The sequence below is a fragment of the Siphateles boraxobius genome, unplaced genomic scaffold, assembly GCF_051911475.1.
Source record: "Siphateles boraxobius isolate OS27281-9 unplaced genomic scaffold, OSU_SipBor_1 43, whole genome shotgun sequence".
Taxonomy (NCBI): domain Eukaryota; kingdom Metazoa; phylum Chordata; class Actinopteri; order Cypriniformes; family Leuciscidae; genus Siphateles; species Siphateles boraxobius.
In genome coordinates this window covers 1,606,399-1,616,775 of record NW_027509064.1, presented here as the reverse complement: position 1 = coordinate 1,616,775, position 10,377 = coordinate 1,606,399, and the positions used below count along the sequence as shown (strand labels likewise).

At 40.2% G+C, this 10,377-nt stretch overlaps 1 long non-coding RNA gene across 1 annotated transcript; it reads right to left on the bottom strand.

Annotated features, from left to right (window-relative positions):
- Window positions 1–3,567: 3,567 nt before the first annotated feature.
- On the bottom strand, window positions 3,568–4,506 carry LOC143708832 (uncharacterized). Its single transcript, XR_013193669.1, has 3 exons — window positions 4,473–4,506; window positions 4,190–4,378; window positions 3,568–4,080 (listed from the first exon to the last, which is right to left on the bottom strand). It is a non-coding gene; the product is annotated as an uncharacterized LOC143708832 (long non-coding RNA).
- Window positions 4,507–10,377: the final 5,871 nt, after the last annotated feature.

Here is a 10,377-nt window from a genome sequence, read left to right as displayed (position 1 = left end):
ATTTATATAGGCCACCACTGACATGTTGTCCGACCGGACCAAGATGTGGTGACCTTTTATCTGGGGACAAAAGCGCCTCAGCGCGTTGTTGACTGCCATCATTTCCAGACAGTTTATGTGTAGAAGCTTTTCCCGCTCTGACCACTGGCCAAAGAACGGTCTGCCCTCGAGCAGCGCTCCCCATCCCTAGGTGGAGGCATCCGTGGACACCACCTTCACACTCGAGAAAGTCCCCAGGCTCACAACTGACTGATACCAGTTGGTCGTTTTCCAAGGTTCCAGAGCTGGCACGCATTTCAGATCGACCTTGAGGCGAAACAGACCGGAGGCCCATGCCCGAGGTGGAACTTGCGCTCTTAGCCAGAACTGCAGTGGGGGCATGCGAAGCAGACACAGCTGGAGTACCACACATGGTGAGCCATGAGGCCCAGCATTTCCTGAAACCTTTTGAGCGGGACTATAGTACCGCAGCGGAAGGATTTTGCGGCACGCTGAAGGTTCAGTCTGCGCTCCAGCGACAGATGCGCTGTCATAGACAGCGAGTCAAGTTCTGTGCCCAGAAAAGAAATTCTGACTGGGAGACAGTGAACTTTTCGCCCAACTGACTGAGAGACCCAGATTCTCGAGATGCTCGAGTAATGTGGTCCTGTGCTCTATGAGCTCTGAGTGTGATCGAGCTAGAATCAACCAATCGTCCAAGTAGTTCAAAACTCGCCTGCCCCGAAGTCTCAGGGGTGCGGGAGCCGCATCAATGCACATGGCTTCAGGCAAAATCACACAGTTCTGCTTCCAGGAACATTCTTGAGAGAAAACAGGCACTGTGACTGTGTAAAAAAAATATCACTTTTTGCTCCAGGCATCCACTCCCACTCTGTACCGTACACATAGTCTGGAAAGGCATGAACAAAGCGGAAGTAAGCCATTTTATGTGAGGGTGCAAGAAATCCAATTAATTAGCCACAATAGGAAAATTATCTAGAAAAAAATTAAGTGCAGTAAATGGTTATGTAGAAACTGAGAGTTAATCAGACAGAAATTACTCCTTCTAAACTGTGAAAAGAGCCAATCAGTCAGGAAACTAACTGACTCTTCTACATACAGTATAAGACAAAAAACACATGTAAGAATTACGAACATTTAAAATTTCAACATTAGGCAGCTTTAAAAGATGGATTCGCTTGCATATGGCACACCTTGAATCTCATGAGGAAAACCATGAGTTTACGCCAATGATTGTTTGATCCCAAAGACTTAAAACAGACCTTTTTTCTTCTTCCAAGACCTCTAGAATGCATGACCTCTCTAAAATCCACAAATTCAAAAACAAAAACGCCCATTGCCATAACAACTTTAGCTCACTTCTCAACTTCAGTTTTCCCTGGTGTCTGCACGCGCAATAAGTGGGCAGCAATATGCTAATTTATCGTCTTGACGTCACGACGAAACGGTTTATGACTCGTTTGAAAAACGATTCATTTCATTGACTCAGAGTCAACTCTTACTTTTGAAAGACAATAACTTTATATATAAAGTTGACCGTATACGGTGCACTTTCAGATTTAAAACTTTGCAGGATGTTTTCATTCACCTAGAGCTATGTTACACACTACACGAAAGGTCATTTTCAAAAATACATAATAGGGGCCCTTTAATAGATTGTTTAAACAACCACAATCTCATCCACAAACTGTTCATATATTTTGTGACACAAAAACAGTAGTTGAAATAGTAGTACGAGTAGTATTTTGAAAATTATATAGGTTTTATCCTGCATTGCCGCTCGCTAATTGGTGTGAAATACATTCTGGGATACTTGGCTCTCTCAAGTCTGCACAATTCACCTCCATATGCATCCTCATTAAAAGTGGTGGAGCAAGAACACATCTGGGGCCTCATGTATCAATCCTGCGTACGTACAAAAACTTTGCTTACGCCAGCTTTCACGCTCACGGTCGGATGTACTAACAGTGAAATTAACGTGGAATGTGCGTTCCTCCATGCCAATTTCATGTCTGGCGTACGTACATTTCTCATAGTTTTTGTCCGTTGGCGACTCATACAGGCAATGAAGTTAAGTTGCAAACATTACACAGCGAATTGTTCTACAAGTCTATCGGACTACCACCTGTGGGAAGCATTGCTATTAATTTGCAATTTATAAAATAATTTACATATATTGTCACACAAGCCTCATGGGAATATTCTATCAATTATGTAATTAAGTAAGAACATATAAAAGCATATGCAAATTGATACAACCCTTAGTCTATGGCAATAGCAGCTTTGGCCTGATTAGAGGACATTGCTAATGGCAGAATCCGAAGAGAACGAGTTTTTAGGGACCACAATGATTTTCTGGCCCAGGATGATGACTGGCTTATCAGCCGTTTCAGATTTCCAAGGGCTATCCTCTTGGAGCTCTGTGCGGATTTGGGTCCGAATCTAAAGAGAGAGACAGCGAGGAGCCACACAATACTCGTTCCCTTGCAGGTGCTGACAACACTTGGTTTCCTGGCAACTGGTTCTTTCCAAAGGGAACTGACAGACCGCTCAGGAATAAGCCAGTCGTCTTTGAGCCGCGCAATGCCAGCTGTATGGGTCTGGATCATCTGCATGTCTTCCAGGTATAAGGTTCCCATATGATGCAGTTGACCAGCCAAACATTAAAACGCAATTGCAGCGATAGCCGGTTTTCCTAATGTAATCGGAGCGATCGACTGCACACACATTGCTATAAAGGCGCCATCTGAAGAATAATTTGCATATGTGAACCAGAAACATTTCCATTCAATGAATGTGGAGATGATATTGGTTACCTTCGTGGCAGTCCTGTAGTAAATCAGAGTCTCCCACAGCAGCAGATACTACTCCAGAGAGTAAGGTGTCACCCATAATTGAGGCAACTCTCTGCTCAAAGGGTGTAAGTTCATCGACCCCTTTACCACTGCCTGTTCTGCCCACACTTTGTCAGTGTGCAGCAGTTCTCCATTTGAACAGCACTTGGCTAGATGTGAACTGAATTGGAACAGTACTTGGGCAGTGACTGATGAAGTTTTGATGATGAAGTCCACAGGAACACAAATACAAACAAAACTGCATTTTGAGAAATGGCTGAGCACTCTTGGAACACCAGTCTGTCAATCTAATGTAAGGACCAGAATTGACTGTTGATAACTTGGATTGAGTTTAACTCCACCCCTGATTAATATCACCTGCCTGTAACTTTCTAGTAATCCTGACCTTGTTCAGGTGTGTTTGATTAGGGATGGGGATAAACTCTGCACGATAGTGGACCTTAAAGGCCAGAGTTGCTCACCACTGATATAGAGTATGATTTAGTGATGTTTAGAACCCATGAAACTGCATTGAAATTCATAGAGTCATAACCGAACACTAGTGATGGGCAGATCGAGGCTTCGTGAAGCAATGAAACAGTCGAAGCAAATGTGCCATTTTGTTTCGAGGCTTCGAATCAATCCGGAACCCGTCTCCATGGTGACACCTAGTGGTCACTTGCAGGTGTTGATTTGAAACAACCTGTACAAAGAGCTAATAAAAAAATGTGTTTTTTTTATTTTTTATTATTGTATTTTTGTAATATATGAAGCTTGTAACCTGTAGTCTCTTCACATTGCATAATGTGATTTTGGTCATGAAAAATGAATATTAATAAAAATAAATCAAGCCACAATGTCTCCCTTTCTTATAGATTTTTATTCAAAAATATTAATTTCTCTGCTGTTGAAGGACTCAGCCTACTTCTTTTTTTACAGATAATTTCTCCAGCCTTTGAAAAAATTCTCTCACAAGGGACACTTGTTGCTGGCATACAAAGATATTTTTTAGCTAGGACATACAAATGAGGAAAGATTACTGCTCTCTCTTTCCAGTAAGTTAGAGGATCATGAGTTCTGGGCAAAAACGCATCGCTGAGGTATTTTTTCACTTCCACTGTGGCATCAGCTGTAGGATTGTGTATCATCTGGGTCTCACGGATACGATTGTCAAAATGTTCCCATAAACTGTCTTGTGTTTCAACTGGTGTTGATGATGATGGGCCTGATGTTGACATTTGTGGTTCTGAATTAAAAAGAAAACGGCAATTAGTAACAAATCATAAACTGACAAAACATATGAAGTATACATTTCATGAATCACATTACATAAGATAACATAGACTGAAACTCACCAGGAGTTGTGTTTGAACGCATCAGTGAAGCACACTCCAGTGTGATGTGCTTTTCAGCATCCAGGGCTTTGGCAGGATTTCCAAAAGCCACATTTTTAAACCTTGGGTCCAGCAGTGTAGCCAGTTCCAAGGCTCTAAAAGTCTCGTACCCTCCACATCTGGAGTGCAGACCTTCTTGTAGATGTGAGCCTATGAGCCAACACAAGAGAAAACCATATTAATTAAAATAATGACAACAATATGAGAGTTATGGCCAATTACACGTATGGTCATAGTGTCCTACCTAATTGTACAGTTGATTCCTGCGTTGCATTTCCTTTTTTCTGTGCAAGCTTGTGCTGCAACATCCTGTACAATGGTATGAGCTTTGAAGCAGACACTCTCTGTTCCTCTGACATCTCTGTTGTTGCTAGTTTGAATGGTTGAAGAAGTGTCAATGACTGTTGACTGTCATACTCAAGACTTGTCAGGGGAGCAGTATCACTGTTTAAATTGGCAAGTGCAGCACCCACTGGCTCACGTTGCTCATACAAGCGTTGTAGCATGTCGAATGTGCTGTTCCATCTCGTTTCAACCTCCTGTATCATTTTCAGACTTGGTCTGCCCATCAAGCTCTGCATCTCCACAAGCTTGTCCTTTGCTTTGCAGCTGGATCTGAACAACCCCACTATCTTTCTGGCTTTCTGGCGAATTTCATTGATGACTGGGGTTTGATCCAGGGCCTTTTTCACTATCAAATTCAAATTATGAGCAAAACATGGGACATGGCGAAGGTTGAGTAGCTGGGCACTTAGGATCATGTTGGATGCATTGTCAGTCACCATGCAGTGAACTTTGGAGGTTATTCCCCACTCAGCCATTAGCAAGGCTTTAGCCTCCATGAGATGTTGGGCTGTGTGGGTTTGGTAAAACCTCCTTACACCCAGTAAAACAGTTGCCATTGTTGCCTCTGGTGTTATGTAATGGCATGTTACACCAAGATATCCATCCATATTAATGGAAGACCACATGTCAGCCGTAAGGCTAACAAATTCCGCCTTTTGTAGGTCCTCCATTGTCTTCTCCTTGGTTGTGTTGTACCTTTCGCTGACCATTGTTTTAAGCACCTTCCGGGATGGGAGGACATAGCTTGGATCAAGCTTGTTCACAAAGGCCCTGAAACCCTCATCCTCCACGATGGTGAAGGGCTGCAGATCCTTCACCACCATGTTCAGAAGAGCCTCATCCAATTCCCTCTGTCTGCCTTTTAAAAGAGAAGATAAAACATACTTTCAGACAAATATATTGGAAAAATAGTAGCCTACCATGAAAGTAGTCTACTGGTTCATTTGGAAACCTTCCTAAACAAAGTTATGTTATGAATATTTATGCTCAGTGTGCAGAGAAAGATAAAGTGCATTATAGAAATACAACAATTACAAAAAAACAAAATGATGTATTGGCTGTAGATTGGGTACTCATATGTAGACATATAAAATGTATATTCACAAAGTATAATATTATATTGACAACATTTGTTTTTAAAGTGATTGGCAGTTGTGATTGGGATGTTAGGCATGTCTTAGTCGATGGCCTTTCTAAACAATGGCCCAACACTTAGTTATTATATTTCACTTATAATTAGCCTATATTTCAAACAATGCATACCTTGCTTAGATGGCCCAGCAGTGTCAGTAGCAGGCCTTGGTACAGGGGGAACACTACCATCCTCTGCACCCTGCAGAATGGCAGGATGAATGCTCCTCAAATGGCGCATTATGGATGATGTATTGTTGCAGTAGGCTAGCTGCCGATTACAATACACACATCTCACTTTATTTGGGGTTTCCAAATGGAAATGCTCCCACACCACAGATGTACGGCATCTCTTCTGTGGAGCCTCCATTTCTATCTATCTATCTATCTATCTATCTATCTATCTATCTATCTATCTATCTATCTATCTATCTATCTATTTTATATGTAGCCTATCTATCTAATAATCTATATGTATCTGTAATATATGTATCTATCTATTAATCTATATATATATATATATATATATATATATTTCTATCAATGCATCTATTAATGTGTCACTATATGTACTCTGTGTGTCTCTAAGTCAATGTGTAAATGTAAATTAAATCCTAAATATAACTAAACAAATCGCACTATAAATGTCACTATATCACCAAAAATCCGCTATCTCAAAACCAAACTCCTCTCACAAAAACCCACGATATGAAAATGCGTTGACAAAACTTTTATACTGTGTGATTGTGTGATTTGTTCCCGAACCGACCAATCAATGAAACCCTGATTCGGAGGAGCACTCCACCTGATGAAACACTTAGACGCTTCATTTAGCCGTTGTCACGTGACGTGGGTGTTTTGAATCACGCTTCGGATCAGTGTTTCGAATCATCTTTGCTTCGGGATCTCGCAAAGCTTCGGAACGTCTGTTTCACGCCAGCCATCCTTACCGAACACATGCAATAACTTTGACATTTTTGAAGCTTGAAACGTTTGAAACCCAAAAAGTTGAAAGATTCTTAAGACATTTTAAGTGTTTTGCTAAATAATGCCATGGGTTGGTATTTAAAAGAGAGTAAATTTTTGTTTGAACTTTTAAGAGTTTTCATGGAATTATGAGTTTTCAACTTTTGAGTTTCACAAAGATGTGAAGTTTTATTGCTCTGCAATTTTTAATAGTTACTGTAATTCTAATATTACAATAATTCACCCTTAGATTGTGTAGAAAGCTGGGCTTTTCTCCTACAACTTCTCAACTTTTCTCTCTTATTTATAGGCAATATAGTTTAGCATGGGGAAACCACAAAACATTGTTGGAGCAGACAGCATATGCCATGCAGACAGGCCTAATGACACAAGTCAGAGGAAATGCCTTCAGCAAGATGTGAATCTCTGAATTTCCATCCATGGTGCAGCATAGTTACAACTGTGCCACCCACCCAAGTCTTCTTTGTTTAGCATCATTGAGAAGATACAGCATATGAACCAAAGCTTGGGAATAAAGGCTGAGGCTGTGTAATTAAATTTGAATTGGGGGCCACACTGGATCTAAATTGATTAAGTGATTTTAGTCAACTGTGAGGCTGAATCAGCGTTGATTGTAGAAGTAATTAAATTGGAATATTAATGGGATTTGCAGCAATCAATTTTTAGTTACAGAGCATTTCAGGCATGATTTCAGACTGTCCTCAAAATATGCCATATTATTTTGTGGTAATCTGCCAAATATCAGGCTAATGTCAACCTTGAAATGATATTGTGCTTTGCGACATTTAGCACAAACATGCCTCTGGTGGCATTTTTCCTTTTTCAAGAGTTGTGAAAGAAACCCTATTTATGTGAACCGTTTAAAAGCGGAACTGAGTTTCCAGACAGCAAAATGTCAAAAGCTGTTTCCTTCTCCCTTTTAATCGCTAAATCGTTTTCAACTACTGTGTTTGTACCTGGATCAGCAGATAATGTTAAAGAGCAACAAAGTAGCCCTAAGCCATCAACAGAAGGAAAAAGACAGCGTAATATAAACCAACCTGCCTGACAAGCTCTCAGCAGATCTGTTTTAAACCAGGAACTACATACTGCCAGGTTCATTATCTAGCCTGCAGACAAAAGCTATGTCTCAAACTTGATGAGTGCTGCTGCAGTTGCCTACCAAAACAACATGAAATGTACTTATGATATCCAGAAATAGGCTCATCTGAGATATCAAGCATCTTGATAAGAGTAATCAGAGGAGGAACCTAAAAAGAGCCATTTTAATGAGAGATGGGGGTTTGGCTACAGTTAGCCCCTGCTGGTAGATGCTGTAACTACACCATTCTGAGGAGCATGTTTCTTCATTGATTGGCACTCAAAATTCAAGAGATTTATCGTCATGTACACAGTAAAAATCCACAATGGTTTTGACCTCACAATGAAATTCTTACTTTGCAAGTCTCCCTTACACAAAAATAGACATTATTGTATAAATGCAGACTAAATATACAAAAATATGCAAATATATACAAAACAAAATGCAAATATGCATTGTGCAACAATCAAGGTAACAGTCAGTGAAGATAATGGGGAGATAGTGTTTCATGTGTTGTTCAGGAGTCTAATGGCTTGTGGATAAAAACTGTTTGTGAGTCTTTTTGTCCTTGATTTCATACTCTTGTGCCATCTCCCAGACGTCAGAAGTGTGAAGAGATTGTGTTGTGGATATTGTCCCTAATCATGTTGTGGACCCTCCTGATGACCCTGGTGCGGTAAATATCCGGAAGTGATGAGTAGGCTACTCCACAAATGAACTGTGCAGTTTTTATCACATGCTAAAAGTATGTATTCTGACTAAATAATTGTTTACAAGCAACACACATTTGAGATAATTCATTATATTATAGTAGATGTTTCACCAGTGAAGAGTTTGAAACTGCATGTGTAACCGGTGGCTCGCGACACCAGTTATGACTACACTTGTCTGCGTTGTGAAGACAGACACGGGACAACAGGCGGCGGTTTCACTGGATTTACTGATATACAAAACATAAGACAGCAGTCTGAGTAAATCGCCCATAAATTGCTCTCTCTTCAGTGCATTAACAATGCCAAGAGGAAGAATACAGAGAAAACATACCTGATATACAAAACATAAGACAGCAGTCTGAGTAAATCGCCCATAAATTGCTCTCTAAAACAAATGAGATGTACATTCAATCACCATGTGCTTTCCTCTCTCCACATATAGGCCAAAGTCAAAAATATAACTTAAATAGGGTAAAATGATAAAAATAACCACACAGATAAGTACAATAACTTAATACACATAAATTGCAGTAAAGATATTGACTCAAAAGAAACAATTAAAATAAAGATTAATTAAGATTTACAGGAGCCATAAATAACTCACCTCTTCAGTGCATTAACAATGCCAAGAGGAAGAGGAGGAGACAAAACAGGAAATTGTGTAGGCTCATGATGACATCACAGCCGTTAAAGGGGAAAACACGCATTTCTCAGGCAAGTATACCAGATATATATGAAAATAAACAATTTTGTGTTAATTATAATACACAATACATACGTTTTCAGTACACTTTCTGTCCCTGTTACACTCTCCCCCCAGAATTTACACAAAACTCTTAGAGTATAACAAAAAAACACTGGTCACTTGAATTACATGGTCCACACTTTAAAAACAGTGAAGACGTCATATAGAAAGCTACCCAAACAAAAGGGATACAAATATGGAGAAAGTTGGCCAAACTTCTACACATTTTGTAGGCATTACCAAAGTGCCCATTACACTTTGAAAAACTCAGACCAGGTACATAAACAGGATTAATATACACAAAATACGGAAAATTACACTTCGTATTACCCGAGACAGTGTAATACAATACACAAACCTATACATGAATAACAGGAGACACAGACTCCATACCAAGTAAGGTTTCGAGTTGAACCATTGACTCAATCAGCCTACGAACAGGCTTAATTACTCTACCAAGCCTGGTAGTGTAACGATCATCAGAGTTATCAACCACCATAGGATCAGGTGAACTGTTAGAAACAGGAACATTAGGGGAAGAAGCACTAGCTACAGTGTCATGGTCAATAGGTAAGTCATCTTGTGCTTCAGAAACAGTTTGAGAAGAATGGGATGAAACCCAAGAAGCAGTACGATCATCATCACAAACAGCTATGTGAGAAATGACAGACAGAGACTCTACATGTGACAAATCATCAGTGACAGGTAATGTTGACTCAGCCACATCACATACAGATTGAGAAGGTGTGGAACAAGAACCACCACTAGCACTTTCACCAACAGAAAAATCAGTTGAAGGCAAAGGGAGAAAGTTAACTGGCAACAATAGATTCCGATGTACCACTTTCTCATGACCAGATTTGTCACAGATCTTGTAAATGTGCAAGGAAGGTTTGGAGGCAACAACGGAATACATGGTGGGTTCCCATTTATCGGCAAGCTTCCGTTTACCTCTACAGCCTTTGTTGGCAATGAGAACATGATCACCAACTGACAGAGGCAATCCTTTGACTCTCTTATTGTACTGATCAGACTGATGTTTTTGTTCCGCAGTAGAGTTCTTTTGAGCCAGCGCCATAGCAGACTGTAGATCACTGACAAGAGATCGAACATAGTCACTGTAATCACAGATTGACTCATCACGAAG